The 24,548-nt window shown below is 44.9% G+C and overlaps 1 protein-coding gene and 1 pseudogene across 2 annotated transcripts in view; both read right to left on the reverse strand.

Annotated features, from left to right (window-relative positions):
- The window catches only part of LOC147709533 (fucolectin pseudogene), a 56,488-nt pseudogene extending 42,180 nt beyond the window's left edge, over positions 1-14,308 (reverse strand). The window contains exons 1-2 of the transcript XR_015296448.1: positions 14,239-14,308; positions 13,435-13,738 (exon numbers count right to left, since the gene is read on the reverse strand). The product of XR_015296448.1 is annotated as a fucolectin pseudogene (transcript). The remainder of the gene's footprint in view (positions 1-13,434; positions 13,739-14,238) is intronic.
- Positions 1-24,548, reverse strand: part of LOC147709532 (fucolectin-like) — a 1,051,872-nt gene that overhangs the window by 164,876 nt on the left and 862,448 nt on the right. The window lies entirely within an intron of this gene.

A 24,548-nucleotide genomic window follows, 5' to 3' on the forward strand; every position in this document is an offset into this window, starting at 1 on the left:
AGTGCAAAGCACACTCTCGTCACGTGCTGCTTGCCATTATAAGTGTAGTTCAAAGTTCGGGGCATTTTGATTTTCTGGCTTCTCCCCTGAGCAGAGCCTCACACCTTAAAGGCCACAGGATCGCAGAGGAGGGCTTAAGATCACGTTGTCCTCCAGTTAAAGGGATCTGGCAGTTTAAAGGAAAACCCTGTTCTCTTTATCAAGACCTGTATTTCGCACAATCCCCAACAATAGGCATCCCACGATGTTCCCTTGCTCAATTACGTCTGCTGGGTGTGAGACTAATTTAATATTTGCCGGATTTCCCCTTTAATACATCACGTACCGAGCAGCAAAACACACTTATAAAAACCCCGCTTAGAGCACTCAGTAAAATATATATTCCATAAAATGCATTAGACCCTCGGGCACGCCTTTGACACCACAAGTGTTTTTACAAGTATACTGTCTATAAACATAGTTTGATTGAATATAATGCTTTTCCTCGCCTCCTCCGCGTCGTCGACGTCAGGGTTGTGTTTTCCAAACAGCAGATTACACTGCCCACAGCGCACCTCTCACGCCCCAGCGGGATTGTTTTAAAGTTCTGACTACACATTTGCGGACCCATCTGGTATATTTGTTGCACAATGAGCCATGGCCTGCACCCAGATACCAGAGACACCTCATGCAGATCTCACTGGCATATGTTAAAGGCAGGCAGCAGGCGGGCGCATTGTCATTCCAAAGGGGATAATCAGCCTCAATTGGAATGACAATGGGCCTGCCCCCAGGCTGTGCGAGGTCAGGGAGGGGCTGCTGCAGCCTCTGGAGTTCAACAGAGAAGTGAGAGCAGCCCCTGGAAGCTGAAAAAAAAGTTATGGTTTTTAGTAGGACTATTCTCTCCGTCCCGGGATGCTTTTTTCAAAGAAAGAAGTAGGGGAACGGGCTGAAATTATTTTTAGAAGTAGGGGCACGCCGTGCCCTTCCGTCCCCGCCCACCCAAGACAGCTTGGTGATATCATTTGAAGGAAGCTGGCGATCTCTTACGCTGATGATTATATGCACTTCTGTGAATCACTCGGCAGGACACTTGTTTACGTTTTCTCGTATGTAGGCCGAACTAATTGAAGCATCTTCAAGGAAGGAAGAACATTTCTTCTCGCATTCAAATGTGTTTGGTTGCTAATTGGGGCGAACCTAAGCGAGTAACAGGGTCCGTATAGTAAACTGTTCTAACAGATTCTGTACCAAAATTTCAAGGTAAAAAATATTGCGTTACAAAAATATTGCGGAAAAAATACTGAGGCCATAAATATAGAGTGTTGAAACTGGCCCATTCTGTAGGGTCATCCCCAAACTTTTTGCCTCCTATTTGTCTGTCCTTGTTTCGTTGGCTAAAGGATTCTGGGCACTTTACCACTGCTGATCAGTGCTAAATGACATATGCTGTCTGTATAATTTATGATATTGATTGGTTATCCATGACTGGTCTATTTGATTTACTGGTAAGTCCCTTGTAAAGTGCACACTGTGTGTCTGGGTCTATAAGTCGGATCCTACTAATGGACTTGCAAAAAGAACAATTGATGGACAGAATGTTGAACAATGTCAAATATTCACCCCAGTACAAAGATCTGGGCCGAAATCCGTTGTTTTTTGTTCCCTATGCCATTCCAGTTTAAACCCAGCCATATGCAAATCAGTCTTGACCGTGCTCCCAATGGAAACAGTCCAGCCTGAACTGCCAGGCTAGGATCTTGCAACACTGGTTGTGCCACCCACATGAGTAGCCCTTTAAATGTGTCTCAGACCTACCACTGTAGTGTCTGCATGTGCAGTTGTAAACTGCCATGTTGTACTGGCAAGTGCACCCACTTGCCAGGCCCAAACCTTCCCTTTCCTTACATGTAAGTCACCCCTAAGGTAGGCACCAGGTAACCACCATGGGCACGGTGCAGTGTATGTGAAAGGTAGGACATGTAATGGTCTGTGTAACATGTCCTGATAGTGAAATAATGTGTATTTTGTTTTTCACTATTGAAAATATATCTGTAGGGACAAAATAGGAAAATGGAGTTTAGGCTCTCTGAACTCAGAATTTATTAACACACCTTTTGGTGAATGTTGTTTTTAAATTCTGTGTTTGAAAATGCCCCTTTTATAAAGTGGGCATTTTCTTACCTTACTATTCTGTGTGCCTCCGACTGTTTGTGTATTTAGCAGCTGGTGTTTGAGTGACAGGGGCTGAGAAGTACATTCATTCTAGACAGTCACTGGGGGGGTTGATATGTTTCCTGCCTTGCCTGGGTGACTTATCGCAGGGCTGAATAGAACTGGTCCGCATTTAGAGTGGTGGGAGGAGTTTCGCTTGCATCTGAATAGGCTTTGCCTTCCTTTTCACAATGTTAACTCGCCCCCTGTGGTTATGCTGCAGTAGGCAGAACAGGACTGGTTTGGACTGGGTTCAGAGACCCTTACACAAAGAGAACAATGATGTTTTGGGGTATAACTACTACACCTAAAACCCCAGGACTTTAGATTACATCAAGAAACAAGAAGACCCTGCCAAGAATAAGAGTTATGTTATGTTATGTTATGTTATGTTATGTTAACAAAAGCTTATAAAGCACACGGTCACCAACGGTTTCATGGCGCTAATCCTATGTAATAGCGTTGCGTACGGACTATTAGTAGGCTTGCTTAAACAATCATGTTTTGAAGGCCATTCTAAAGCCCAGAAGGTTGTCACAGCTCCTAATTGTCAGCTGGAGAGAGTTCCAAAGTTTGGGGGCAAGGTAGGAGAACCTACAGCCTCCCTGCTGCTTCAGTTTGATAGCTGGGATGGTCAGTAGATGTAGGTGGGCTGATCGTAAGTTGCGCCTAGGGACATGCTTTGTGACCATGTTGTTGATGAACTTAGGGGTCTTACAATGCAGCGCCTTGAAGGAAAGACAAGCCGTCATAAATGGCACCCGTTGCGCCATTATTATTTTAGCAATCGTATGAATGGTCTCCTTGCCAGGTAGGTCACTCCCCCACCACACAGCTCCGCCTGTGCTGCCCTGCTGCTGCTGGTTAGTGCTCTTGCCTCTGTCCCCCACTGCCTCCAGTTTTTCCTGTTGTTGCCCTTTTGCCCTCTGCCTTCTGTTCCTTCTGTTCCCCTCTGTGCCTGATTCTGTGCCCATTTTGCCTTCTGTTTCCCCTTGTGTGCCCCCTTTCCCTGCACCCCATTGTTTTGCCTTCTGTTTTCCCTTGTATGCCCCTGATTCTGTGCCCGGTTCTGTGTCCCTCGCCACTCCCGTTCTCCTCCACTGCGTCCCCTGCAGCCCCGCCCCCCTGACTGACCATTCGCTGCCCCTGCCTCCCGCCTCCCGCCTCCCAGCTGCTCCTCCCTCCCACCTCCCCATATATGACGGCCTTTCCCGAGTTGAATATCCCAGAGTATGCCCCCCAAAAGTTTTAATTTAGTTGCCAAACTATTTCCATTGATGTGCTGAATTTCTTAGGCAGGACCCGCACAGCGCAGTGTTAATGTGTTCACAGTTTCTCCTTTGCTGTCTAGGCATTTCAAACAAATGTGAGTAGGCAGTGTGCACGTTAAGGAATTGAAACTGTTCTCCTTTACTGTTTGAATGAAGTAAGATCTTTCCCAAAATGAAGGTAGCCTACGTGGTTTCCCCCTTTCTCTGCTTTGTGTGATCAATTGCACCTTTTTCCATTAAAACAGCTACTTCTTAGTACCTCGTGCAAACAGGTTGTATTTTTGTAAAAATAATTATACAGGTTAAAATATCCTGGCTAGCTGGTGTGGGTGCTTGTGCAGGTGATCATGGGAAATTCCTTTTCTATTTTATGAACTTTAAAGTATTATTAGGGTTTGGTGTTCCATAAGGACGCACCAGATCGTGATGCAGAATCGTGGAAACTCCTCCAGTGTCATTGGAGTGTTTTTTGGACTTTTCCAAAGACAACTACGAGAGTCCTCCTCCTCATTGGAATTTGATTGTTTACCGAAGGTTTAGCTTATCCAAATTGTTGTATACTGTTATTATCTGTGACCACGAGATGGCACATGGCTCTGCCTGTGACATCTCGTGGCTGTCTTTGGCTGTTGTGCACATGCTTTTGTTCTGGCATCTTTTAAATGTGCTTGATGACATCTTGTGTTTGGAACGGGCATTCTGAACTGATGCACAGACTTGTTAAGACGTGCCTCTAATAAACTCCTGCTACCTATCTCTCCTCGAGTCCTCCAGTCTTTCCTACACTGGCGACGGGGGTAAAAGGACGTTCTCATCATTTGACTGAGGATTTTTGTCAACATTTGAAAAGAAAAAAGGAAAATAATTTCAACAGAGTTTCCCTTGGTTTACCTGATTGGGCGATCTTTACAGCGACGGAAGCGGACTTTCGCAGCTACTCCGACGACGATTTCGGAGGTATTTAAACTTATTTTCACCATTTTCAGACTCTGAGAATTTTTTTTTCATAGCGCGAGTTCAGCGCGAGTCTCTGTCTGTTTCTGAAGCTTCTGACTTCACGCGCGCATGCGTGAACAACGTAAAAGACGCTTTCACGTCACACAACAAGGGTAATTCACTCTAAAGAGGAAACAACAACGCAAAAGACGTTTTCACGTCACACGCTATCGAAACAAGGGCAATTTCCTCTAAATAGGAAGCAAGTTCCACGGCGGCCATTTTGAGTTGGTCAATATCTTCGGATTGTTTATTTTTCACCGTTTATTTTGATTTTCAAGCTGTTCTGTTTCCTGAAATCCATTCCACATGTTCGCCTAGCAACTCGACCTCATACAAAGGTATTTTCCTGATATTAAAAGTACTTTTAATTTAAATTTTTTTTTTTTTTTTTAACACATCAAAATATTATTTTACATCTACAATTCTGACATGAGTGGAATCGTTCCTCCTCCTTCGTTTTTGGCTAATAAAGGTGACCCCCCCATGGAGTGGGAAATATGGGAACCTGTTTTTCTAGCCTATGTTGAAGTTATGGATGGCACTGAATGTGAACCTGAAAGAAAATTATCCCTTTTAAAACATTGCCTAGGTGGAATTGGATTAAAAGAATTTGTTACTCTCCCAGCTTTAACTAATCCTGGAGAAAAAAATGTGTATGAATGTGCAGCAGAACAACTGAAAATTAGATTTGGAAAGAAAAAAAACGTTGTTATGGAGAGATTTATTTTCTATTCTCGCAAACAATCCGCAGATGAGCCCATTGATGACTTTGTATCATCTCTCAGATCTCTTGCTGTAACATGTGATTTTGAACATATAACTTATGAACAGGTACTAAGAGACCAAATACTGATGAGAACAAATAATAAAAAGGTCCAGGAAAGACTTTGGACAACCTCTGATATGTCTCTAAATGCAGCCATCGACATTGCAAGGTCGATTGAACATTCCGAGAAATTCGTAAAGGAGATAAGAGGAAATGAAAAGGGAGATGTCTTTAGCGTCTCCAAAGAAGGAGAGAAATTCAGGAAACCATTTTCTTCTAGAAGTGATTCCACTAGTAATAAGAGTGACTCAAAATTTAAGTACACTAAAAGTGATAAGAAGAGCAACACTCAGTGGATTTGTTTCAGATGTGGAAGTCCAAACCATTTGGCAAACTCTAAAGTTTGTCCTGCCCTTGATAAAATGTGTATGAAATGCAATAAGAAAGGGCATTTAACAAAATTTTGTAAATCTACTACGAAAAAAGTTAACATAGTTCAAGATTTTGATGAATACGATTCAAATGAAAATGATATTAATACTGTTATTAATATTTGTGGTAGTGAAGGTGTAAGTAAATTTCCATCCTGTGATGTGATCATAGAGGGGAAAACAATTAACATTTTTGTGGACACCTGTGCATGGTATACATTATTGGGTTTAGATGTTGTAAAAAAAAATTGGCCCAACAAGATTTTACTTGAGTCCGACATTTCTCCAGGGGGTTACACCGGACACAGGATTGATTTGGTAGGTTATTTTTATGGAAAAATCACTTTCTCAGGGGAATCCACATACGGTAAAATATACGTAGCTAAGTCTGGACAGCCTTTGTTAGGATGGCCACACCAAGATCAATTGGGGATTAAGATAGACCCTAGAGCTAATCCACCTGTTTACTCTGTTACTAACACCAATGACCCAGATCGTGATCTCATGGTTGATAATCTAAAGTCTGAGTTTCCTCATGTCTTCAGTGGAAAACTTGGTCAATTTTTGGGTTTTAAACACACTATTAAACTCAACGATGGTGTAGTTCCTGTTCGGCACAGAGTCAGGAACGTCCCTCTTACTTACAGGGATAAACTTAAGGTGCTTCTCAAAGATTTGTGTGACAAGGATATCATTGAGCCCATTGAGTCCTCCCCGTGGGTTTCCCCGATCGTTATTTCGGTCAAATCCAACGGCGAATTGAGACTCTGTGTTGATCTTCGCAGTTTAAACAACTCTATTTGGGTGGATGCTCATCCTTTGCCAAACTTGCATGAGATGGTTTCAACATTGGGAGGTGCAGTGATTTTTTCGTGTATCGATCTGGCAAGCGCCTATCATCAAGTTGTTCTAGATGATGATTCCAAAAATTTGACGGCGTTTATTACGCCAGAAGGGCTCTTTAGGTACAAACGCATGCCTTTTGGGTTGGCTAGTGCCGCCTCCGTTTTCCAAAGACTGATGAAAGAGACACTTGAAGGGTTGACAGGGGCAATCGCCTTTCAAGATGATATTCTTGTATTTGGGAAAAATGTAGAGGAGCATGATATTAATTTAAGGAATGTCATTTCCGCTTTGTCTTCTAAAGGTCTTACTCTTCGTCTTGATAAGTGTAAAATAAGAGAAAGAGAAGTTGAGTATTTAGGACATTCCATAAGTGGTTCTGGGATCAGACCTAAACAAAAACACATAGAGAGCATCATTAAAGCTCCTGTGCCCGTTTCAAAAGAACAATTGGTAGCCTTTTTAGGATTAATAGAATTCTATGCAAAATTCATCCCAAATTTCTCTTCCAAAGTTGATTCTTTTAGACCACTTCTAAAGAAGAATGCAAGATTTGTATGGTCTGATGTTATGACGGAGGTATTTCACAATCTTAAAGGGTTCGTTGTGAATGCACCTTGTTTAAGACCTTTTGTTATTGGAAAAAAATGTACCATCATGGTAGATGCAAGTAGCACAGGGTTAGGAGCTGTGCTCATGCAGAATGACTGTGGAAAAGAATGGATAATTGCTTACGCCTCAAGGGCTTTGAGGGACGCTGAGAAACACTATTCAGTCATTGAAAGAGAGTTATTGGCGTCAGTTTGGGCAGCCGAACATTTTAAAACATTTTTGTGGGGAACGAAATTCATTATTAAAACGGACCATAAGCCTCTCATTTACATGATGGCACCGGGTGGAGGTCGAACTTTATCAGCTCGCTTAGCCAGGTTGGCATCTAGGCTACAGTCTTTTCACTTTGAGATGGTGTATGTAAAGGGGAAAACTAACATTCATGCTGATTGTATGTCTAGGTTGCACACTTCGTGCGATTTTCCATCTGACAATGACGAATGTGAAGTTGCGTTTACTTCACAAGACATCATGTTAGTGTTTGGGGAGAAGTTTGATTTAAGTAAAGAGTCCTGGGCAAGAGAAATGGAGAAGAGTGTTGAATTGACTCAGGTTAAGAATTACATTTTACAAGGATGGCCTGAACTAAGAAAATTTTCAGGTGATATGATGAGTTATGCCAAAGTTCAAGATGAGTTGGCTGTTGAAAATGGAGTTCTGATGCGAGGTGATAAATTCATCCCTCCTTTTGCTTTGAGAAATACCATTATTGGTATTGCCCATGAGGGACATTTAGGAATTTCCTTTACCAGGAGACGCGTAAAAGATTTTTTTTGGTGGCCAGGTGTGGATGGTTGTGTTGAACACTATGTCCAAAAATGTCCAGAATGTGCTAACAGTGATAAGTCTGCTGTTCCTTTACGTCCTGAACCTTGTCCTGTGGCATGTCCTTTTGGTCCTTGGCAGAAGTTAGGTCTTGATTTCATTGGTCCATTTTCTGTTCTACCTGAGTGTGAGAAATTTGGGATGGTCTTAATAGATTACTTCTCAAAATGGCCAGAGGTAAAGATGGTTAAAGAGATAACAACTAGGAATGTAGTAGAGTTTTTAGATGATGTTTTTTGCAGGGAAGGAATCCCAGAAGAAATAGTAACGGACAATGGTCCACAGTTCACTAGTAAGGATTTTCAAAGCTTTATCACCAAATGTGGGATCGTGCACAATAAAATTGCTGTGTTCCATCCTGAAGCCAATGGCCAAGTTGAAAGATTCAACAGAGTTGTGAAGGAGGCGATCCAACTTTCTGTTAAGGGTCAATTAAATTGGCGTAATGCCCTTCAGTCTATGTTATTGTCCTATAGGACGTCTCCTAACTCTGTCACTTTGGTTAGTCCATTTGAACTTTTAAGGGGTCGGAAACCCAGTACTCGTTTGAATCCATGGTGGTTAAAAAAGAGTTTGGGTGATAATGGTGTTTCATCAAGAGTAGATTATGAGTTGGTTAGAGACAGAGTCAGCGCATATAAGGATAAGATGAAGGAAAGGATGGGAGCAAAGCAGGGATCTGTTAGCAAACATATTATCTCAGCCGGAGACCTTGTCCGTATTAAAAGAAAGGAAGGTGTTCCGAAAGGGGGTCAAATGTGGTCCCGTCCCGTGGAAGTCATTGAAGTTTTCAAGCATGCTGTTAGGATTGAGGATGGTAGTGTTTGGAACTTGAACAGAGTTTCTGTATTTAAAGGTCAAGGTATGCCGAGTGACGTTGTTGTGTCAAGTGAAGAGTCAAGCGATGACACCAATGTTTTTCTTGATTTTGAATCGGGTAATGTGGAACATTCCCCAAGGTGTCCTTTGAGTGAGAATGGGAATTCTGAGGCTGTAAGGACTTTTCCTTCCACTGCGATTTCAAAAAAATGTCCTAGGCCTCACCGTCTCCCCGAGAGATACAAGGATTTTGTCATGAGTTGAGATTTTACTATCGTATGATTTTGTCATGAATTTAAAATTTTAGTATTGTTTAGGTTTTCGTTTTTTTTTTAGTATTTAGTCATGTATTAAGATTCTACCACTGTATAGTTTTTTTTTGTTTATTTTTTTTTATTTACAGGAAGGGAGGTGTGTTGTATACTGTTATTATCTGTGACCACGAGATGGCACATGGCTCTGCCTGTGACATCTCGTGGCTGTCTTTGGCTGTTGTGCACATGCTTTTGTTCTGGCATCTTTTAAATGTGCTTGATGACATCTTGTGTTTGGAACGGGCATTCTGAACTGATGCACAGACTTGTTAAGACGTGCCTCTAATAAACTCCTGCTACCTATCTCTCCTCGAGTCCTCCAGTCTTTCCTACACAAATGCTCTGCCATCATGCTCTGCCATCATACATGGGTTTGAACAAGTTCTGGAAGGTTCTGAGCAGCATTCCTGTTCATTTCAGGTACATCATGGAGCTGGTTACCAGTGTCCAATGGAGGTTTTTGGAGTTATCTAGCATTTCTAACTATTAGCTACATTTATATACAATTACACATAAAATGTGTATACAGAAACCTAACAGATGCAGTTGAAATTGTTATCCTGGATTTCACCAGGGTTACAAATTGCCTTAACGTCTCTACTTTGGAGACCCGGAAATGGGTTTGTCTCTTAAGTGTAAGAATGGTGCTTATTTCAGTGAACCAGGGCTTTCATTGAGATATGTACCAAATAATGTGCCATATGGACTGAATCATTGGTGGTATGAGGTGTGAAGCAGGAGGAATACTAATGCCCAAGCAGTCATTTCACACTTCTCAGAGGTGCTTTATTAACCTTTCTGCTTTCTCAAATTTGCTTGAAAATGCACGATTTTTCTTCTTTTTTTCAAAAATTTCTTGGGGGGGGTTATCCCCCCAAACCCCCCTTTGGGGGTTCGGGCTCGCTCGCTTTGCTCGCTCGCTGGCGTGCTGTATGCAAATCACTTTGCGCCCCACCACTTTCAAATGTCACCCACCGCCCCTGCTGTAGGGGTTAGACTCGAAGGGAGGTGTAGAGACCCGAAAGGTACGATCAGAAAGAAACGATCGAAACCATTCCAGCACCAGAACCTTGACACCCACCTCTCCCAGCCGCTGCAGAAGTATTGCATGGGAAACAGTGTCATCACTGAGATCTAAAAGTACCAGAGCCGCCGTTTGACCCGCATCCAGCACTGCGCGCAGATGTTCAACCATGGAGAGAAGAGCTGTCTCAGTGCTGTGCCCAGCACGGAAGCCATTCTGCGAAGGGTCTAGAATGTTAGCAGACTGAAGATGATTGGACAGAATGCCGTTTACATGGGCTTCTGTTACTTTCGCAGCCCACGGGAGGAGGGAGATAGGACGGTAATTCTCGAGTTTTAGAGGGTCCAGTGACGGTTTTTTCAGGATGGGAGTAACGTGAGCTTGTTCCCAACTCGAGGGGACTTTACCCGAAGAGAGGGATAGATTTATAAGATGACGAATAGGGGGCTAGCAGAAGGCAGCTGAGTCTTTAAATTGGGCAGGTCTAAGTGGATCCACAGGAGATCCAGATTTCACTTTAACCGCCAATTTCTCAAACTCCTCCTCCGAAAGAGCTGGAAGTGTCGATAGGATCAAATTATTACAGGAAGTGGAAACCAGATCCTCACTTGCCAGCATAGTGCTAGGGAAGGAGCAGTAAATATTAGTCACTTTTTCCACAAAGAAAGCTGCGAGAGCCTCACAGTGAGATGGTGAGCAAACCTCAGGCACTGAGACTCTGTTAGCAGTGAGATCTTTCAGAACTTTGAAGATCAGCTTTGTGGGATTAAGGCTAATATTAAATTTGTGTGAGTAATAAGCTGCTCGAGCCCTGCAGACAGCTCCGTGATAGAATTTACCTTTTGCAAGATAAAGAGTTTTCAGTCCCGCCTCATAAGTCTTGCGCCAAGCTCTCTCTGCTTGTCTGCAAGTAGCTTTCAAAAGCCGTAAAGAGTCATTATACCATGGACTGGCTCCTGATCGGCGGCTCTTACTCCACGCCGCAGGAATGAAGACGTCAAGGGCTTTAATGATCCAATCACAGAAGAGGGTATAACCGGACTCAACGTCCTCAAATGGGGCCTAAGGAGAAGCCTCCAGGAGATGGTGAAAATCCGCAAGTTTAAGTTTTTTCCAAGGACGTCTAAAGATTGTTCTGTCAGATGTTTTATGCAAAAGGTCCGTAGTAGTGGCCTGAAACTCGATCAGATGGTGGTCACTCCAAGCTATAGGTCTGGGCAGACTGACCTTGACCGCACTCAAGTTGGTAAACAGTGGGTCCAGGATATGACCACACTCATGTGTGGGGTGGAGGATCAGCTGCGAAAGCTGAAGAGCCTCTAGGTCTGCAAGAATGCCACTTATCACTGGAGTATCAAAGGCATCAAAATGGAGATTTAAATCCCCAATGATGCTAAAATTAGCTGAGGCAATCGCCATAGAGCTAACAAGTTCAGGAAGCGCTTTCCTAAATAGTACATCACTGCCAGGCGGTCGATATATCACCAACCCAGATAGAGTAAAATGGTGGTTGATAGTAGCAGCAAAAAAAGCACATTCACAACCGGCTATATCTATAGGTTTCCAAATACAAGGATAGCAGGACTTTATAGCCATGGCAATACCTCCTCCTCTGGAGCTGCGATTAAGCATAAAAATAACATAATCCGAAGGAAGTGCTAAATTGGATATGGCCGTGGCCTCGTCCTGCAACCAAGTTTCAGTCATACAAAATATATCAGGAGATTCCTGAGATAGCAGGTCATGGATATCCTGGTAGTGTTTAGGCAAGGACCTGACATTAAGATGCCAGATTTTTAAATGTGAGGATGACCGAGCATGAGGAGCGGGAGTGGCCGACAGACAATCCACTAAGCAATGGGGCGTCATATGAGCAAATATAGGAGTAGGGAAGGGGAGACACAACTTACCGCAAGAACAAACATAAGGACCACTGAGAGGATATAGAGGGGCAAGCGTACAAGGGGTGGTCATATTCCGCAACCTAAGAAGTTCCTCCCTGGAATACTGGAAAACCATCTAAATGAAGGAACAGCGTCCCGCCACGCCAAACGCCTCCTTAGCGCTGACGAGCGCAGACGGGCAGGACTCTGGCACGACTCAGGCGCAGGGAGGGCACACCCGCTGCGCGTCACCGCTGCGTGCTGAGTAGAGCGCCTTAAGTAGGCGGATCCCGAGCTGCAGGAGCGCTAGAACGCTCAGAAATGGCGCCCAAATAAGTCCCCTTCGCTCCCAATATGGCGAGCGTGGTAACAGATCCCCGGGACCGGACCCGCTCAAACAGCGGTGGTTACACAGTATTAAAATGCAAGTAAGTGGGCAGGAGGGAGCAAGCATTAAAAACAGGGGAAATACAAAATTAATAATAATAATAATTAATTAATAAAACTCAAATACAAGACGGGAGATTAAAAGTGTAAGACGCTGTAGAATATGCACGGCAAGCGCTAACGTTCTGCGTCTGAAGATGGAGTAGTCTCCACTGCGGTTAAACCATTAGTCCACCCACATTTGAATAGGGTGGGCAGGCCATTATGATGGCGCAAGGATACTCCATCAACATTGAGGCGGAGTATCCGTATCGCCTACATATAAATCACCGCCTGAATCTTCTTTTTGTGTTTCAACTGTGACACCTTCAACTGTGACACCTTCCGGTGTGCAGTAAATCACACAATTCATCTTGCAAAACAAGTCTCTGCCAAACAAATAAACAGGTCTGGAATCATATAATATGAACGGTGACTGTTTTCCATTTGCCATATTGTAACTGGAATATCTGATGTATCCTTATTATTTATCTGAATTACATAGCATGGTGTTTCTTATTTATTACTGTAACGCCAGACCTAAAGGTATATTTGTATGGAGCTGCCCTTGATTTTGCACACTTTGCATATGTGCAGGGGTATGATTTCTTAACTACATCGGATTTGTGTTCCGCTGCATCTGGGGAACATAATAATTTTGGATTTGATCTGAATTCTGACTACACATGTGCTTCCAGTGTCCAATGGATCATCAATTCATTATCTTTTTTGTCACATTTATAGAGGATGTTATGTTCTAAACTAATGCACAGGGTTATGCCACCTTTAAGCAGGTGCCAATAAACAGTCTCATGTTACACACTTGCTGCAATATGCTTGGCGAGCAGGATAATGTTAGTTGGTTCCCACACTCAGCTGATTACTGCAAAGCAGCACACCAGTCTGCTGAAGTCTGTGATGGTTCAGTGTTTCATGGGCTCCAGGAAGTCTACACATGGGCAGTGTCTGTTCTGGTGATTCATGTGAACGACTTCTAGCAATAAATGCTGAATATAGCTTCAACTTACCTTGGGTTGTTATTTCCATTATTTGCCAGGGAGGTTCCGATGCGAATTTCTACTCCAGTCATATATTCAACGCCTGCATTTCTACTAGTGATTGAAATACTATTCACATGGTACTGGTCTAACATATCGAGCCGCCACCAGGGACCATGCTCATCATTTGTATGGGAGCAGGAGCCATGATTATAATCAGTATCCAGATTTCCATCAATTGCATTAATCGCCAATCCAAGGTACCCAGCAGCTTGGTACGCTCCTGCAAGGACACTTGACTGGGTGGCTCGACCTCTCAAAGCCACATTTTTATCTGGAAGACAAGGAAATATTGAGTGAAGACATAGACAGCTGTGGTTCCTGCTCCTTTTAAAAACAAAATGTAAAAATATATTTATTAAAAGTAGTGCAAATATTGTCACGCTTTTTATAAGATGCAAACATTTTGAAAACTTGTTGCCCTCATTCCATGGGGTGCAGTAAATTCTCTTGGTAAAATTGCCTGTGGGAACTAGTGCCATCACTGCATTGTTGCAGCAGTTTTAATACGCAATTCATTTTTTTACCATAATGACAATGCTCTAGGCAGGCAGTAAACTGTATTATGACTGGAGAACTGGTGCTGGTCAAAGATCCACACAATATCTGCCTCTGGTGCCTACTGTTTGGATAAACACAAGTGAGGAAGTTTGTGCTTCAATCAGCGGACCCTCTCTAGTTCCCTGTCATGCTCCAGCTTGGCATCTTCCAGGAAATCAAAGACAAAGTTGAGAGGCAAGTAGCACCTCAAGCGCAAAGGTCCAAGTGGGATACATTCGTATCCTGCCACTCCCTCTGGAGAAGTTGCGCAGTCAGCCTTCCAAGGACCATACTCTTTGGCCATCGCCTGACTCTGAGCCTGTTTTGAGCATAATCCTGTTAACTCTGCAGCAAATATAGGCTGTTAGGAGGCCACTTGATGCTGGAGGCCCTTTGATGCTGGCTCCTTCTTGCCCCAAGGGTCACAGGGTCCCCAGTCACTCTCCTGCCAATTAGGTCAAACCCCAGCGCTGACTGATCAGGTTGGACCCCCACTCTGCTCCCTGACAGTGCAGGTCTGTGCCTCCACTACTGTGTTAGCAGACCTGAGGGTTCCTACTACCCTATTGCCTCACCTGACTACATTAGACCGTGCACCAAATCTAACTCAGACACCCTTTTCCGATCTGGCGCTGTTGTCAACCCATGCCAGATCTGAGATTAAATGACAAAGATTACAATAAGGAGGTGTACAATTTGCTCCCTTCTCAATACACTGATACTGGTCTATACATACATTTTCAGAATGGCTGTGGCCTAGATATTTCTCCAACAAAGATGGGCTCCTTATCGGCACCTCCCACTGTCCCCCACTGGGAAGACTGCCTCTTTCACAGTATTAGTCCACAGAGCAGCATAAGTGTTGGATCTACAGCTAACTACAATAGGGAATAATGCAACCGTATTGACAAAACCTATGCAGCCTGGATCTGCTATTTCATAACCTTTACTGTCTTTTATTGAGGCCATCACACAAATATATATCTTCTATTCTGCACTTTGCTAAAGATGCCCATTAAGTTTATCCACTCATTTCTTTAATTCCTATTTCACCAGCTGTCTCAGTTTTTGATCACAGTAATCAGCATGCTAAGCCCCATGCGGAATACCTTGATTATGACTAGGTCTACGCTATGCACAACTTTGCCAGGAAGTCACCCAGTAGCTAGACATCAGGGACCCAAATGAAGAGACCCAGCCTTTTGATCCATCACTAAACTCCTGAGAACCAAACGGATCAGCTTACATCATCAAGGTAAGTCCCAAAGCGTACTGCGCCTCTGGACAGAGAGGTGAAGAACATTGATGCATTCAGCAACATATTCTTTTCCTGTGACAGTTTGGCACTGAGGTCCCTGAATGCTGTCTGTTTTTAGAAATGCCCCCTGCATGTTTAATGGGTTATGGCCAGTAGAATATTACCAGCCATCCCTGATGAATACAGGAGCACCTTCACTGATATAATCAAAACATGTACAGTAGGCAGAAAAATATGCCTGGAGGAGTGGCATCAATACAACCAACTGTGTGACTTGTGCAATGAGCACCAGTGTCGTGATCAGGCGTGTACCTAGATGTACACCACAGGACTTTCGAGTAATGTGCAGCTGCCACTCATGGATATGCCATGGATAAGCCATTTGACGATTCCAAGCTCTTTTGTGAGAAGACAAATTCTGTGTTGGAACATTTTAAAGACAGTCATGCCAAGATATGCTCTTTAGGCTTTCTCTCTCCAGCACACCAGTTTAACAAAACTTTCTTGAGGCCTCACCTACGGACAAAGGCAGCCCTCACAGCCCAAACAACAACTCTCTTAGCCCTCTAACAGCAGTAGCAGATGTGGTGGTGAAAGAAGCTGTGGACATCATGAGTGATAGTGGTACTTTTCTTCCTCCTCCATGCTGTAGCTGCATCAGATAACTTTTAGAGAGCTAAATCAGTTTTTTTCTGTCCGACTGGTGTGTTATACCTTCAGCACTCTAGCTCGGTTCCGCTGGCTTCCTCAGCGCTTCTTGGCAGTGCATACTCCACTGTATTAAATCACAAAAAAATTCCCCAACGAGAAAAAATGGGTTGCACTCACGGAGATGTTTGAAGACTTTTAATCCTCACACTTTTCAATTCCTTATGGGCAAATACCACGGTATTACCATGGTATTTGCCTGTAAGGAATTGAAAAGTCTGCAAACATCTCATTGAGTGCGATACATTTTTTCTCGAAGGGGAATTTCTTTGTGATATATATATACATATATATATGTATATATTTATATATATATTTATATATATATATATATTTATTTATATTGATACACATTACCTCCTGGGGGTCACCAGTAGGTAGTTATAGTTAGGACCTAATTTCCGTAGGAAAAGCATTTCTTGACTTGCCTATAACTTTGGCGTAGTTTGACCAATCTTCATGAAATTTGCCCAACAAAGAGTAGGTTCTGTGTGTCATGGAAAGTTTGGTGGTGATCCATGCAGTGGGTACCAAGAAATAGGGGTACAAAATAAGGGTGCATTTGTAATGTTACTTCCCATAGGAACGCGTTGTCAGTCCTACAGCTCAAACTGCTGGACGGATTTACATCAACTTTGGCAGAAAAGTAGATGTTGTTTGCAGATTTTGCTTTTTATTATTTGGTGCAAATCCATTCAGTAGTTTTTGAGAAATTAAAGGCGAACATTATAGTGGTATCTCTGACCACGGATATTTTGCAGCGATTTTGCGGTAAATCGAGAATGCACGTGGCAAAAGGAATGCTTTGATTGGCTGGGCTCAACCTGAACAGTGAGTTGCAGCTGCCAATTTATTGATCGGGAACGGTTCCCGGGGCTTACAATTTGTGTCAAAGCTAATATAAGGGGTCAGGGCGGGTATACTCTGACCCCATGCTTGAGAAACAGGGACGTTAGTGACAAAGTTATATGTCCAAATGTTATGTTTTTAATTGCATGCAATTTTCATGACAATGCTGCGACCTCCAGCGTGCTTCCCGTGTACCATAGTGGAGACATTGCAAATATCTCAGCGTCATCACGAATATTGGGTAAAATATCATTTTAAAAGTATCTATATACACACACCTCGCTGGTCACAGTTACAGACTCATTTACCTACTCAAATATCTACACAGACACTGTTACACGCACTCACATGCCCTCTCAGAACTCACAGACTCACTCAGATACCCATGTGTGTTCTCAGATAAGCATTTAGAGGCTCATGCTCCCACTTACAGATGCTGTTAAAGACTCATGGGCCTATTCAAATACATAGTCAGAGACGTATACACCCACTCAGGGACCCACTCAGAGACTCATGCACCCAGTCACAGACCTACTCAGACACTCACACACTGACTCACAGATGCACCGAGAGACTTATGCTTCCAATCACACATCCAGGGATAGACAGACCCACTCAAACACTTATGCACCCACTCATGCACACATGTTCTCATTCACATACCCATCAGACACTCTTACAGGCACTCACATACCCAGTCAGAAACTTATACACCCACTCACAAACTCACTAAAACACTCAGGTGCCCATTCATATATGTATATATGTATGCATCCACTTATAGACCTTGTGAAGGACTAATGCAGCCAGTCACAGACCCACTTGGAGACTTATGCACCCACTCATATAACCTAGGGTATTATTATTTCACATTGTTATAGAGATATTGAGAGACTGCTAAATGTTTTTATAGAGGTATTTAGATAGCGATTTATCTAGCTTGATGGTTAGAATGAATTATATTGCTGTAATTTTTCATGTGGTCGTGACTATGAATTACTGCTTTTGCTATGCGTTTTCGCTACGTCATCGAGGTGATCATGGGTACCGATGTCATCGCGACATCCGGCATCACTGCGAAAGAGAGAAATAGGTTTTAGAGATGTTTTTTATCAAAACTCACACAAAAAACATGAGTTTGGACTGTACAATAATAAACTCCTAGAGCCAAAAATACTATAATATGTGAGCATATATGTGTTTTCCACTTTATGGAAAAAGCATGGTCGTTGCGGTTAACAACATCATCGCAATGCCCTGAATAACTGCAAAAATGGGAAATCAGTTTTAAAGATGGTTTTAAAAGAAAATGTGTTTGAAAAACATAAGTTTAAACATGTTTCTTAAAGAAGCATTATATATAATTATATGTGTAGTGCAATGTTTAAAATAGATATTTTTGTTATTATTTTTGCAAGTGCTGTTGGCTGTTAAATATCTGCTTTAGTTTTGCAATTTTGCAACAAATTTGAGACCATCTCAATGTTGTCACGAAGATTCCCAACAACAAGAAAAAAAAGATCTTTATAAAAAGAAATAACAATATTTCAGGTACTAGGGTGGCTCTGACAAGATTTGTTGTGTTGATTGTGTGTATATGACAGCTACACATAAGACCGGATGCATAGTTTCAAGTTACTCAGATACACACTGTTGCCTTTGTCCGTAAAGTGCACTCTATCATTTCTATAAATTCCATGCATGTCAAAAAGCAGGTTGTTGTTATAGATTGAGCCCACGTTATGGTCTCTGAGAAATGCAGAAACCGTTTTACTAACATGTTTTCTGGCTTTATCAGTCTGTGGACAGATTTGATTTGACCACTTCCATTTCTGTCTTTGCCATTTATCAGAGTACACCAAGATAGTGTGGGGGAAAAGTGACATCAGTCCTGCATAGGTTTGTTTCATTAGGATTTGCAGCTCTACCCGAGTCAATGTGCCTAAGTCATTGCCACCACAGTGCACAAACATGAGGTGAGGAGCTCCGCAATCCACAATGGTTTTAACCAGAGCCAGTAACGAATGAAACTTTAACCCTCTCTGGCAAAACCAAGTAAACTCCACATTTGGCAAACCCAAGTCCCTGCCAATACCTTTCTTTTTTTGAAGCCTCTTTAGCCCAACAGACATTGCTAGTTCTGTTTGTTTTCAAAAAATTGCGATAAATATCGCAGCGCCCGCTTAGCGTGATTTTGTTTAATGCCGGCAATCGCTGGATTTATTTGCCAAGATAACGCATTATAATCAACGTTTATCTCCACGGCAATATAAAATCCAGCGATAGTATTGACATGAGGGAACATCGCTGGAAATCCAGCGATACAACGGCAGCGATAAGGGAATCCTTAGTAATAGGGAGATGTGGACTTAGCCTTAGAATCCACCCCCTTTATAAATATTGCTAAGTCAGAAATTTTGCAGATGTTAGCTTACAGAGATAACGAAGGTTAGCGCAGCTTTTTATATCACTATGGGTGTCCTGGGCGGGCTTGTTGATACAGAGTAGTGCAGTTAACTATATTATCCGTGTTGTTTTGAAAAGAAACGCCTACTTTGCATCTCATTAGCGATGCGAGGTGAGGCGTTCTGATAACAGCTGTTAACATGTGCTAATGCATGTTAGCACCGCCTTGTAAATAGGGCAAAAATATTATCTCCGCTTTTCTGAGTTTTAAGGCCAAAAAAGCGGAGATAGGGCCCTTGTTAATATGCCCCTAAGCATTTTCAAGTGATTGCGAAAACATTGCAAACACACGTAAACAGGAATCTCGTTTTGAAAGAGAGGGTATGGGTTAACAGATGCTAACCATTCACAAGCGGCGATAGAGTAGTCTAAAATTATAGACTTGATTTCATTTGCTGCCATTCTCATGGTCATAGAGTGGAGAGTTGAAGAGGAGAGGTTGCCATTTTATAGTTGCTTTGTATGAGAGTGGTGTACCATTCTTGTGCTTAGTTTTTTTAAAATCTTATCAGTGTCAAAACTATCCAGAAACAGCTAAAACAACAATATAATCTACAAACTCACTTCATTGTTATGTTCAAAATGTTTTAGTTATTTAAAACATTTACACTAGAAATGAAGATGTATACAGGAGTTTGATAAAAAAAAGAGTATCACAGTGATATGAAAAAATATATTAGATGAACTGTAGCTGGCAGAGGGTATGTGTTTAAGATGTTAGGACTGTTAAAAATTAAAATGAGCAATGCCTTCAAAAATAATTTTTTTATTGTCTAAGCATCGTGTGCAGAACAGACAGAGCTATGTTATTTGCATTCTGGGATTTGCGGTACTTTTAGTCACATTATTAAACAGGAGTAGTGTAGTCATGAATAAAAGATTCAAATGTATGAATTATAAAGTAGTATTACTTGTTAGATATGTATTAAGAAGTATTTTTCAATGTGGTTTTTAACTTATATGACCGGTTTGCATGTGTATAGATGGTGAGATGTTTTTTTCTGGGGGCAGATAATTATATGTATGATGAGACTCTTGAGTTTGCTTAAAGACGTAGAGAACTATATATTTTTGGAAAGATGGCCTGAAGCTGTATATCTATTATGAAATCACATATATGTTTACATGGTGATCTATGTTCTTGCTCATGGTGACCTGTTCTCAGGACACCCCCGCGCCGCACGGCCACCAGCTGTTCGTGTGCCCCTCGCCTCGCTGCTGCCCGCAGCCTCGTTGTGCCTGCCTCTCTGTTCCCTGCCCCGCGCCGTATTTAGCGTGTGTGTGTTTGCTTAAACTGTGTTTAACCTTTTTCGTTTCCTAATTTGTTTTTGCCTTTCAATTGTTGTCACTGCTGTCCCCTGCACGTTGTTGTGATGGCTTAGTTGCTAGTTATTTAGTCCCCATGTGCCCGCCCCGCTCCCCGCTTCCCGCTGCCGTGCAAGCGGCCACACCCCCTTTTTGTTTTGTGCCCTCCCCGCTCCCGCCTCCCAGCTGCTCCTCCCTCCCTCCCACTTGGCCATAAATGGCGACCGCGCGGCGCAGGTGAGTGTGACCTGTTCTCAGGACACCCCCGCGCCACACGGCCACCAGCTGTGCGTGTGCCCCTCGCCTCGCTGCTGCCCGCAGCCTCGTTGTCCTGCCTCTCTGTTCCCTGCCCCCCCGCCGTATTTAGCGTGTGTGTGTTTGCTTAAACTGTGTTTAACCTTTTTCGTTTCCTAATTTGTTTTTGCCTTTCGATTGTTGTCACTGCTGTCCCCTACACGTTGTTGTGTTGGCTTAGTTGCTAGTTATTTAGTCCCCCTGTGCCCGCCCCGCTCCCCACTTCCCGCCGCCGTCTAAGCGGCCACGCCCCCTTTTCGTTTTGTGCCCTCCCCGCTCCTGCCTCCCAGCTGCTCCTCCCTCCCTCCCACTGGGCCATAAATGGCGACCGCGCAGCGGTCAGGTGCAGCGGTCATGCGCAGCGGGCGCGCCGATTGAGCGCCGAAGGCACGCCAAAGGCAAGCCCGTCTGCGCCCGTCCGCGCCTGGACCGCGCCCAGTGCCAGGACCCCTGGTCCCCAGCGATGCAAGTCGACCCGACAGACCTATGATGCCGCGGCCCTCAACGCACTCAATGCTGACCGAAATCCCACCTGCTGCCGTGCCGCCCCAAGACGCACTCACGGACCCTTCACCTGCGCAACCTGCAAGTTCTCTTGCCTCCGAACCTGCACCACGCCCGCCAAGCCAAACTCCAGCAGCGACCTCAAGTGCATCCTGCTCAACACCCGCTCCGTCCACAGACACGCCGTAGAACTCTGGAACCTCCTCGACACAACATCACCAGACATCGCCTTCCTCAGTGAAACATGGATGAACGCCTCCTCAGTCCCCAACATCACCATCACCATCCCGGATGGATACAAGATCATCAGGAGGGACTGCATCAACCAGACCGGAGGAGGCATCGCCATCGTCCACAAGAACACCATCCGCATCACGACCGACGCCGACGACACCCTCGCCACCGCCGAACACCTCCACTTCCAGATTCACACCGACCCAAAGATGCCCCTCAGAGGCACCCTCATCTACTGACTCCCAGGACCACGCATGCAATTCAGCGAATACATCACGGACTTCATCAGCCCACACGCCCTCCCCTCTGCCGACTACATAATCCTAGGGGACCTCAACTTCCACCTAGAGAACAACAAGGACCGCAACACCGCCACCCTGATGGACAACCTCGCCAACCTCGGCCTCGAGCAACTGGTCAACACCCCCACCCACTACGCCGGCCACACGCTTGATCCCGTCTTCTCATCCAGCAAGCACATCAGCTTCAGCCACTCCGCCGAACTCCACTGGACTGACCACAGCTGCGTCCACTTCAGATTCCGAAAAACCACAACCCACCACCACCCGCAACAGGTTCCTCACAGGAGCTGGAGCAAGATCACCGCCGACCAGCTCACCACCTCCCTCAGCCAGAACCCACCCGCCAGCACATCAGACGCCAACGAAGTGGCCCGCAACTTCGCGCAGTGGCTGACCACCTGCGCCGATGACCTCGCACCATTGAAGAACCCTCCCAGCAGACCCAGAAGCAAGAAAGCCCCCTGGTTCACCGACGAACTCAAAGACTCCAAGAAGACCTGCCTGGCTCCACGACCGGACCACTGACAACATGACCGCCCTCAAACACGCCACCCCCAAGCACCACCAGCTCATCCACACCACCAAGAAGAAATCACTGAAGGAGCGACTGGACAACAATGCCCACGACAGCAAGGAACTCTTCAGCATCGTCAAGGAGTTCTCCAACCCCAGCACCGGCAACAACGACATCAGCCCTTCACAATAATTCTGCGACTCCCTCGCCTCGTTCTTCCACCGCAAGATTTCCGACATCCACAACAGTTTCGGCGCACCATCCACGCACCCAACCACCGAACCAACGAACCCCACCGCCACCCTCCGCACCATGACCACGGTGACCACCGAAGACACAGCCAGCACGATGAACACCATCCACTCCGGCTCTCCAACCGACCCCTGCCCCCACCACGTCTTCAACAAGGCCGACTCCACCATCGCACCCCAACTCCGGGACATCATCAACACCTCCTTCAACACCGCCACCTTCCCGGAGAGCTGGAAGCATGCCGAGCTCAGCGCCCTACTGAAGAAACCAACAGCGGACCCCACCGACCTCAAAAACTTCCGACCCATCTCGCTCCTCCCTTTTCCCGCCAAAGTCATCGAGAAGATCGTCAACAAACAGCTTGCCGCCTTCCTGGAGACGAACGGATCCCTCGACCCCTCGCAATCCGGTTTCAGAGCCAACCACAGCACCGAGACCGCCCTCATCGCAGCCACCGACGACATCCGAGCCCTGCTCGACAACGGAGAAACAGCGGCAATCATCCTCCTTGACCTCTCCGCAGCATTCAACACTGTCTGCCACCGCACCCTAGTCCAACGCCTTGACAACACCGGCATCCAAGAGAAGGCACTGAAGTGGATCATCTCATTCCTCGCCGGAAGAACACAGAGAGTCCGCCTCCCCCTGTTTTGATCCGAGGCCACCAAAGTCATCTGTGGAGTCCTGCAAGGATCATCACTCAGCCCTACCCTCTTCAACATCTACATGAGACCTCTAGCCACCATTGCACACCAACACAACCTCAACATCATCTCCTACGCCAACGACACCCAGCTGATCCTCTCCCTCACCAGAGACCCCGACACCGCCAGAACCAGCCTACACGAAGTGATGAAAGACGTCGCCGAGTGGATGAAGAACAGTCGCCTGAAACTGAACTCAGACAAGATGGAAGTCCTCATCCTGGGACCATCACCCTCCGACTGGAACGATTCCTGGTGGCCCCCAGCCCTGGGCACCGTCCCCAAGCCAACAGACCACGCACGCAACCTGGGCTTCATCCTGTACTCCTCCCTCTCGATGACCAGACAAGTCAACGCCGTATCCTCATCATGCTTTCACACCCTTCGCATGCTTCGCAAGATCTTCTGATGGATCCCGACCGAAACCAGGAAGACGGTCACCCAGGCCCTCGTCACCAGCCGACTGGACTACGGAAACACCCTCTACACCGGAACCACAGCCAAGCTACAGAAAAGACTCCAACGCATCCAGAACGCCTCCGACCAACTCATTCTGGACATCCCCCGACGCAGCCACATCTCCGGCCACCTGAGGGACCTGCACTGGCTCCCTGTTGACAAGAGGCTCGCGTTCAGGCTCCTCATCCACGCACAAAAGTCTCTCCACGACCTGGGCCCCAAGTATCTCAACGACCGCCTGATCTTCTACACGCTCACCCGCCAGCTACGGTCTACCAGCCTCGCCCTCGCAACCGTACCACGCATCCGAAGAGCCACCGCCGGAGGCAAATCCTTCTCCTACCTGGCGGTCAAGACATGGAACTCCCTCCCCATCCACCTCCGGCTGACCCAGGACCACCTTGCCTTCAGGAGACAACTCAAGACCTGGCTGTTTGAGCAATAGCAGACCCCTTCCCCCAAGCGCCTTGAGACCCTTCCGGGTGAGTAGTGCGCAATACAAATGCTGTGATTGATTGATTGATTGATAAGGCTGTTAACATTTTTTATGTATATGGTCAGGATAGTGTATTTCTTTAAACATGCTGTGTTTAAAATTGTGTGGGTTTATAGTGCAGATTGTCTCTTGAGAGTTCTTGTGCTAACTTCGCTTGGTGTGTAAACTTTCTTTGAGAAATAATAAATATATATTTTAA

This window comes from Lissotriton vulgaris, chromosome 6, assembly GCF_964263255.1.
Source record: "Lissotriton vulgaris chromosome 6, aLisVul1.2, whole genome shotgun sequence".
Lineage (NCBI taxonomy): Eukaryota > Metazoa > Chordata > Amphibia > Caudata > Salamandridae > Lissotriton > Lissotriton vulgaris.